The sequence below is a fragment of the Nanorana parkeri genome, unplaced genomic scaffold, assembly GCF_000935625.1.
Source record: "Nanorana parkeri isolate BGI_ZX_2015 unplaced genomic scaffold, ASM93562v1 scaffold128, whole genome shotgun sequence".
NCBI lineage: Eukaryota > Metazoa > Chordata > Amphibia > Anura > Dicroglossidae > Nanorana > Nanorana parkeri.
The window spans coordinates 1,286,160-1,295,909 of record NW_017306396.1 but is presented as its reverse complement, the minus strand read 5'-3'; the positions used below and the strand labels follow the sequence as shown (position 1 = coordinate 1,295,909).

The 9,750-nt window shown below is 39.7% G+C and overlaps 1 protein-coding gene across 1 annotated transcript in view; it reads left to right on the top strand.

Annotated features, from left to right (window-relative positions):
- The window catches only part of CAMK1D (calcium/calmodulin dependent protein kinase ID), a 224,035-nt gene that overhangs the window by 151,716 nt on the left and 62,569 nt on the right, over positions 1-9,750 (top strand). The window lies entirely within an intron of this gene.

The following is a 9,750-nucleotide window of genomic DNA, read 5'->3' as shown; positions in this document are numbered from 1 at the left end:
GGTCATGCAGACTGGTGACATTTTTGACTGACTGGTGAGACACCGCCAAATTTTTCAAGCCCTGTATATATATACACACACACAATCATGGCCAAAAATATTGGCAACCCTACATTTCCATTAGATAATGCACCACTTTGCGCAGAAAATTGTTGCAATTACAAACGTTTAGGCATTCTCATGTTTATTTCTTTTGTTTGTATTGGTATGACACACAAAAATGGATTAAAAAAAAAAAGCCAATCTGACACATTCTATGAAAAACGCCAAAAATGGACTGGACAAAATTATTGGCACCTTCTCCAAATTGCAAGAAATAATTGCATTGCAAGTTTGTGATGCTCCTGTAATTTGTAATTAAACTCACCTGTATCAATTAACAGGTGCTGACAATATAGAAATCACACCGGCAACCAGTTAAAATGGTGAAAAATGGACTCAACCTTTCTGTTGTGTGTCTCTGTGTGAAACACGGAGCTTGGACAAGAGAAAGAGCATCAAAGAATTGTCTGAGGATTTGAAAACAAAAACGGTGGAAAAGAATGGACAATCTCAAGGTTACAAGTCCATCTCCAGAGATCTTAATGTTCCTATGTCCACTGTGTGCAACATTGTCAAGAAGTTTACAGCCTATGACACTGTAGCTAATCTCCTTCGACGTGGACGAAAGAGAACAATTGATCAAAGATTGCAACGAAGGATTGTTCGAATGGTGGATAAAGACCCTCAATCAACTTCCAGACAAATTCAAGCTGACCTTCAGGCACAGGGTACAACTGTGTCAGCTCACACTATAAGTTGCCATCTGAATGAAAAGGGACGCTATGGTAGGAGACCCAGGAGGACCGCACTGCTGACAAAGAAACATAAAAAAGCCAGATTGGAGTTTCCCAAAAGTTACCCGAGGAAGCCAAAATCCCTTTTGGTGAATGTACTGTGGACAGACGAAACAAAATTACAGCTTTTTGGTAAAGCCCATCATTCTACTTCAGAAAAAGTTTTCAGTCCCTACAGTCAAACATGGTGGAGGTTCACTGATGTTTTGGGGTTGCTTTTCTGCTTCAGGCACTGGATGTCTTGACTATGTGCATGGCATTATGAAATATGAAGACTACCAAAGAATTCTGGGGTGCAATGTAGGGCCCAGTGTTAAAAAGTTGGGTCTCCTTCAGAGGTTATTGGTCTTACAGCAGGACAATGACCCAAAGCACACATCAAATAGCACCCAGAAGTGGTTTCAGACAAAGCGCTGGAGAGTACTGGACTGACCAGCAAGGAGTCCACATCAAATCCCATACAGCTCCTGTGGAGAGATCTCAAAACAGCAGTTGGGAAAAAGAACCCTTCCAATCTGAGAGACCTGGAGCAGTTGGCAAAAGAAGAGTTGTCCACAATTCCTGTAGAGAGGTGTATGAAACTCATTGATGGTTACAGGAAGCGATTGATTTCAGTTATTTTTCCAAGAGCTGTGCTACCAAATATTAATTGAGGAGGCCAATCATTTTGTTGAGTCCATTTTTGAAGTTTTGCGTGGTATGTGTCAGATTTGGCTTTTTTTTCTCCACTTTTTTGTGTCATACCAATACAAACAAAATAAATAAACATGAGAATGCCTAAACATTTGTAATTGCAACCATTTTCTGTGCAAAGTGGTCCATTATCTGACAGAAATGCAGGGGTGCCAATATTTTTGGCCATGAATGTATATACATTTTACTGTCAATATCCTTTTCATTGGTTGATTTAGAGCCTTAATACTAGGTTTCTATTAAGCTACCTTATCCGTTGTCCCTTCAAATAATATTAGTTGTCATTTTTCTCTTCCTCAACATAACCACCCCATAAATGACTTGAGCTGTACCATTTCTGTAGAGCTTTGTTGATCACGGAAGGATGGAACTGTTTGCACAATGCATAAGTATAAAATACCATTATTAATGTTACAGAGTTCTTATTAAAGAAAAAAACACAAATGCCTATTTTAAGGGAAGACATCCAAAACATATTTTCCACATTCCTAAGAATCCTTATTGCATGTAGTTCAACCAAATCCACCCAGTGTTGATTTCCTCATTGTGGATGAACATTAATTCTTGGACAATGATATTGGGGTTACAACTATATACCAGCTACTGTTTATCACATATTAACATAATACGTGTGAAGCAGTAGCCCAGTATTGTAGAACAGATTGAAATAATGCACAAATTGGTTTCCTTTTTTGCATTCCAGCTGCTGAGTAATCAAATGTAAATCTGTTTTGAGACCTTTGGTCTGAAAGTAAAATGTCATGATATTGAAGCTGCTTTTGCAGACTTTTTTGAAGATACAAGCTACAGGGCTGTCATTCTTATGCCCTCTTTATTACATCGATAGTCACTGACATAGAACAAGCCTGCGCATATCTAGGGTTGGAACCCTAACACAACCTTATGTCTGTGTCACTGAGAGTGTACTTTCTGATGTATTAATAGCCCTCTTTTTGGTAATTTGCAAATCTTTGGTCCTCTCCCAGGTAACATGCACTCTTCATAGCAGTCTAGTAGCATGTAGCTCTTGTTGTATTGGTAATGTGCAACTCACATTACACTTTCTCAGGTAACATGCAGTCATTATATCACTCTTCGTGGTAATGTACATTCTTGTGGCTCTCTCTGATAATGTTCAGCTCACATGACACTCTCTCAAGTAACATGCAGTCTCTATAGCACTCTCTGTTGTACTGTGAAGTCTTGTGGCTCTCTCTGATAATGTTAAGCTCACATAGCATTCTCTCAGGTAACATACAGCCTCTATAGCACTCTCTGTTGTAATGTGAAATCTTGTGGCTGTGTCTGGTAATGTGCAGTTCTTAGGGCACTTTCTCAGGTAGCATGCCTTCTTCATAGTAGCCTCTCTCATGTAACATGCAGGTTTTATGACATTCAGCGTGGTATTCTTTCTCGTTTCTCCACTCTGTCCACTTCCCACCAGTTGTCTCACTTCAAATTGGTTTTGAACCTCATAAATGGGTGAAAATGTAATAGCATATTTGCCGCACGATATCGCAAGAAGTGACAGGAGAATTAGTAAAATCAACTATATTATTAAGTCTGTTACCCCAAATCTGTGCTTATATACTTAAACTTTGACGGATTGAGTATTAGAAATGTATGTCAGTAGGCTGGGCCATGTGTAACTTCTAAACAGCTATGGGTATGAATGTTATGTTTAATTATTAGAATACTTTTGAAATGATAGCATTAAAATAGGTGTGTCTTATTATTTACTTATTTTTGTTGACTATAAAGATTGTGTAGAACACTACAAGCAAGTACATGTTTGGGTGTGGATGCCACACAGCAGCTAATTACATCCAAACAAAATATTTAGATAAGAATGAAAAAGAGATTTAAAGTGAACCTGTACTGTCACCCTCAACACCCCCACCCCCCTGTCCCCAACCTGCATATAACTTTCTATCCTTTACTCCCCTGCCACATTGTTCACTTGCAGGACCGATGAGAAGAAGAAGCCTTGTATACGCAAGTTGCTTTGGTCAGATCTTACACAGGGCTAAGGCCTTTCTCCCGGCCCATGCGACAGTGTGGGCAAAGCACAGGTTCACTTTTAAGTCCTTATGTGTTTTATTACTACATGATAATACTGAAACTGTGCTTGGTGATGAGTGTCTGAAAGCACACATTACATGCCTGTTTGATGATCTGAAATTTTTAGGTTTAGACACCAACTAAGCAACCCCAGTAGTCTGAGCAACCTTAGCTAATGTGCTGTCATGAAACAAACTCATACTCAGCCCAGTGTCCATTTATATAAAGCTACTGTGCCCTAGTTCTCAGCCATCAGAGCTATTTCTGTGATGATGATGTGAGTGATTGGGTTCAGGTGTCACCTTCCAGGTATGGCACCAGACTAGATTATCACCTCATCTCTGGACCCCTAGGTGCTTTTTTGAATGTTGGGCAAACAGATTCTGTATATCTACATTGTTTCCCCAGTGTGTATTCTGGCATGGAAAAGCTGTGATAGGTAGAGAAGGGGTTCTGACCAACAGTCAGAACATTGCACTGGCAGAGGGGGCAACACGTCTGCCAGGGGCTGTTTAGGTGGCACTGCACAGCACTTATAGGATATAAGCTCACTTGTGCTAATGAGCACTGGCTAAAACAGTCTTTTCAAATGTCATATCATTTCCAGCTACAGATCTAACTTCTTATACTTTGGGGAGAAAATCTGCAGTGTGAATCATGTTATGCCTGTTGAGGTGCATGGCACATTAGGGAACGCTGTACTGTCTTTAATATTTACACTTTTATTCATGCCAGGAAGAATAGTTCTTGCTATACTTCTGGCGCTATGACAGGAGAGCTGCTGCCCCTCATTTTACCTTGTCCATTCACAGAACAATTTGTATCTTGTGAGCCACTCACAGAATACAAAGTGTTCTGTGAATGGGCAAGGGGAGAGAGGGGCAGACAAACAACAATGTGGCTTCTGCATATGAGAACCACAGCGAGAGCTATACTTTCTAGCATGAATGAAAGTGTAAATACTAAAGACTGCTTGAGTCAGGAAGGAGGACTTTTAAGAGGAGTAATGAGGCAGGGGTGATGTTTTGAGAAAACTGAGAACCCCTTCCACCTGGCATGATCTGCCTGCACTACATAAAGAAGCAGAGAGACCCAGTAATTACATCAATAGGTCTAAAATAATATGTATATATTATAAACAGAAATGTTTTAATTAGCATAATGATGAGGGGGGGGGGGGGGGGGGGGGGGGAAAAACTTTTAGTGACATGTATAGGTATAAGATGTCAGTTTTCCAGTAGCTGCATGGTTGTCTTATACAGTACATGTATGGTTGAGAAATATCAGACTGTCTGAGCAGTGCTGCAGACTACCCTTGGGATATTGCCATTTTATGGAAAGGCTGTTGGTTGCCTTTAATTTTTTTTTTATACTGTTTATACTCTATATTTTATTGTTCTCCTGCATTATTATGAAAATGGGAGTGGTAACAGGGGTGACGGCCTGTTTACACATGTGTACTTCTAAGATACATCCATTGTCTCATCTGTCGCCTAGTTGTACAAATGTAATTATCCTTATTTATTTCTATCTTTATTCCTCTAATCTTCCACTCAAATGGGTTAAATGGCCATAGTCATAAGAAATGGAGATTGGATGCCCCGCAAATATATTCGGCAGTGAAACGTTTTGTGGAGACTAAAGGGATTAGCACAGTGCAGTTATTTTCCTCACGGCAGAGCTGGTCTTTGATGTCAGATGCTGCATCTTTCAATGTACTGCCTGCTTCTTCAGTTCTCTGGCAAAGTTACAAACCTTAAGGCATGACAAATAATGTGTGTATGTGGCTTGCTCCTTGCTGCCTAATGTACATACAAGTCTTAAAGGCATTGCTTCCTGAGCTTCAGTGTCATAGCCTGCTTTAAAAAAATGCTGAAAAATCTGCTAGTGGGTCTATCTATCTATCTATCTATCTATCTATCTATCTATCTATCTATCTATCTATCTATCTATCTATCTATCTATCTTTATTCTCTCTATCTATGCCACGTTAAACACTGTAGCCCTCTTATTAGTGCAGCTATGAAACTGTGTATAAATGAAGGTTCAATGTATATGCACTTGTAACACCAGTATGGTGTCCAGGCCCCGTCCTACAGACTCCTAAATGCTCATGTGGCAGATAAGGAGGAGCAATAAAAGTGAATGTGTCTGCTGTACGTGGTGTAGTGTGGATGCTGTATTTTAGGGGAAAATGGTAGATCAAAGGGGGAAAATGGTGTATCGAAGAGGGAACATGGTGTATAAAAGAGGGAACATGATGTATCAAAGAGGAAACATGGTATATCAAAGAGGGAAAATGGTGTATCAAAGAGGGAACCTGATGTATCAAAGAGGGAACATGGTGTATCAAAGAGGGAACGTGATGTATCAAAGAGGGAACGTGATGTATCAAAGAGGGAACGTGATGTATCAAAGAGGGAACATGGTATATCAAAGAGGGAACATGGTATATCAAAGAGGGAACATGGTGTATCAAAGGGGGGACATGGTGTATCAAAGAGGAAACATGGTGTATCAAAGAGGAAACGTGATGTATCAAAGAGGGAACGTGATGTATCAAAGAGGGAACGTGATGTATCAAAGAGGGAACGTGATGTATCAAAGAGGGAACATGGTATATCAAAGAGGGAACATGGTATATCAAAGAGGGAACATGGTATATCAAAGAGGTAGTGACATGTATAGGTATAAGATGTCAGTTTTCCAGTAGCTGCATGGTTGTCTTATACAGTACATGTATGGTTGAGAAATATCAGACTGTCTGAGCAGTGCTGCAGACTACCCTTGGGATATTGCCATTTTATGGAAAGGCTGTTGGTTGCCTTTAATTTTTTTTTTATACTGTTTATACTCTATATTTTATTGTTCTCCTGCATTATTATGAAAATGGGAGTGGTAACAGGGGTGACGGCCTGTTTACACATGTGTACTTCTAAGATACATCCATTGTCTCATCTGTCGCCTAGTTGTACAAATGTAATTATCCTTATTTATTTCTATCTTTATTCCTCTAATCTTCCACTCAAATGGGTTAAATGGCCATAGTCATAAGAAATGGAGATTGGATGCCCCGCAAATATATTCGGCAGTGAAACGTTTTGTGGAGACTAAAGGGATTAGCACAGTGCAGTTATTTTCCTCACGGCAGAGCTGGTCTTTGATGTCAGATGCTGCATCTTTCAATGTACTGCCTGCTTCTTCAGTTCTCTGGCAAAGTTACAAACCTTAAGGCATGACAAATAATGTGTGTATGTGGCTTGCTCCTTGCTGCCTAATGTACATACAAGTCTTAAAGGCATTGCTTCCTGAGCTTCAGTGTCATAGCCTGCTTTAAAAAAATGCTGAAAAATCTGCTAGTGGGTCTATCTATCTATCTATCTATCTATCTATCTATCTATCTATCTATCTATCTATCTATCTATCTATCTATCTTTATTCTCTCTATCTATGCCACGTTAAACACTGTAGCCCTCTTATTAGTGCAGCTATGAAACTGTGTATAAATGAAGGTTCAATGTATATGCACTTGTAACACCAGTATGGTGTCCAGGCCCCGTCCTACAGACTCCTAAATGCTCATGTGGCAGATAAGGAGGAGCAATAAAAGTGAATGTGTCTGCTGTACGTGGTGTAGTGTGGATGCTGTATTTTAGGGGAAAATGGTAGATCAAAGGGGGAAAATGGTGTATCGAAGAGGGAACATGGTGTATAAAAGAGGGAACATGATGTATCAAAGAGGAAACATGGTATATCAAAGAGGGAAAATGGTGTATCAAAGAGGGAACCTGATGTATCAAAGAGGGAACATGGTGTATCAAAGAGGGAACGTGATGTATCAAAGAGGGAACGTGATGTATCAAAGAGGGAACGTGATGTATCAAAGAGGGAACATGGTATATCAAAGAGGGAACATGGTATATCAAAGAGGGAACATGGTGTATCAAAGGGGGGACATGGTGTATCAAAGAGGAAACATGGTGTATCAAAGAGGAAACGTGATGTATCAAAGAGGGAACGTGATGTATCAAAGAGGGAACGTGATGTATCAAAGAGGGAACATGGTATATCAAAGAGGGAACATGGTATATCAAAGAGGGAACATGGTGTATCAAAGGGGGGACATGGTGTATCAAAGAGGAAACATGGTGTATCAAAGAGGAAACGTGATGTATCAAAGAGGGAACGTGATGTATCAAAGAGGGAACGTGATGTATCAAAGAGGGAACGTGATGTATCAAAGAGGGAACATGATGTATCAAAGAGGGAACATAGTATATCAAAGAGGGAACATGGTGTATCAAAGAGGGAACATGGCGTATCAAAGAGGAAACATGGTGTATCAAAGGGGGGACATGGTGTATCAAAGGGGAAACACGGAGTATCAAAGGGGGGACATGATGTATCAAAGGGGGGGAACATGGTGTATCAAAGGGGAACATGGTATTTCAAAGGGGGAACATGGTGTATCAAAGAAGGAACATGGTGTATCAAAGGGGAACATGATATATTAAAGAAGGGGGGAACATGGCATGGTGGATCAAAGGGGGAACATGGTATATCAAAGAACTGTTCATTTGTCCTGAGCCAGTAGGCTCAGTTTACTTTTTAAGAACTGATGTTGATAGGGTTTCAGCAATGTCAAGACAATGTACAAGCACCACTTTTAACACATGCCAAAGACTGTCCACTATACATGTGTGTGACAACCACTAGATACAGAGACTGGACAGTACAGAACAAAGATGACAGCTGATGCAGTCAGAGAGCAACCAAGATTAGACTAAAATTGGCCTCAACTATGTCAAGGGAGGGTCACAGCAACTGTTAGTGACCATGACATTAACACAAATAAAGGAAAGGGACAAGGAATGACCACATTAATCAACCTATAGCCAGGAACAGCATTTTTGTGTTTGTGGAATAAATGTGAAGATTTATAATGTTCCTGTTCCTCAGCAGCCAATTCTAGCATACTGTCTCGCTCCCAGATGATGATCACTTTCTCCACACTTGTGGGTGGATGGTTGTATGCTGCATGAGGAATCTCAGGAGTAAGACTAGTCGAGCTTCATGCCCACATTTCATGCTGTCAGCTGTAGGCAGAATACAGGCAGGCAGCTTTCTTCAAACAGAACTGCAGAGATAGATAGCATACTTAGATTTGTATATGCCTGCCAGTTAGACTTTGCCAGTCATAAACAAACTGTTATTTTGCAACACTGTGACTAGAACATATTTGCATATTTTATACAGTATGCCGAGATCCACTTACCTTATCCATATGTTGCTCCATGGGATTTTTTATATCTGCTTACTGAGCAAAATCATTTTAACATTTATACACGTTGTGCCTTTTTCTTTGTGTATTTAAAAATGCTGAGTGCCAGTATTAAAAAAGAGAAATATATACATTGGCCCACATCCTTTAACCTTCAAAGCCAAAGAATGTTAAACATGTTAACAAATGCAACCATAATTTAAAATGAACAAATGCACATTTATTCATTTTGTACATTGGAGCCTGTAACTGTGATCAGTGGATTGCAGGTGTAATGGTTATGCTCCTGCAAACTATTCCTAACGTCCCTGTCCGAGCCAAGGTTATGGGGCTGAAGGAAGTTATGAGTGGTGGCACAACACTTGTACAGTATAGAGAACTAATTGTCCCAGTGGTCCTGTGACTAGACCTGCTAAAGAATGAAGCAGATGTATATAGGAGCCTGCATTGAGAAGCACCCCACAATTCAAGTACCATGCACATTACACGGTCAATATGGGTGTAACATGGAACTCGATGTTAAAGCTTTTAAAAAGCTTTGTTTTTGCTATAATTTCTGTTTGATATTATAATTAATTTCACAATTAGTATCAAAAGCAAACTGCAACTGCAAACTCTCCTGTTCCAGTGACCCCTGTTCCTACTCAATTTAGTCCTGGTGTCACAAAGATAAAAAGTGAAAGGAAATCTACCTCGGTGATTTACAAGCAGCAAAAAAAATCTGACAGAAGTACTAACAAAAATGTTTTGCATAGAGATGGGTTTTAGGTTGCAGGACATTTAAAGCATATCTAAACACAAAATCGAAAAATTAATATATAGCAGCTTACCAATACACGTAGTGAATTTCAACTGATTCTTGATAAAATTAGCTGCATG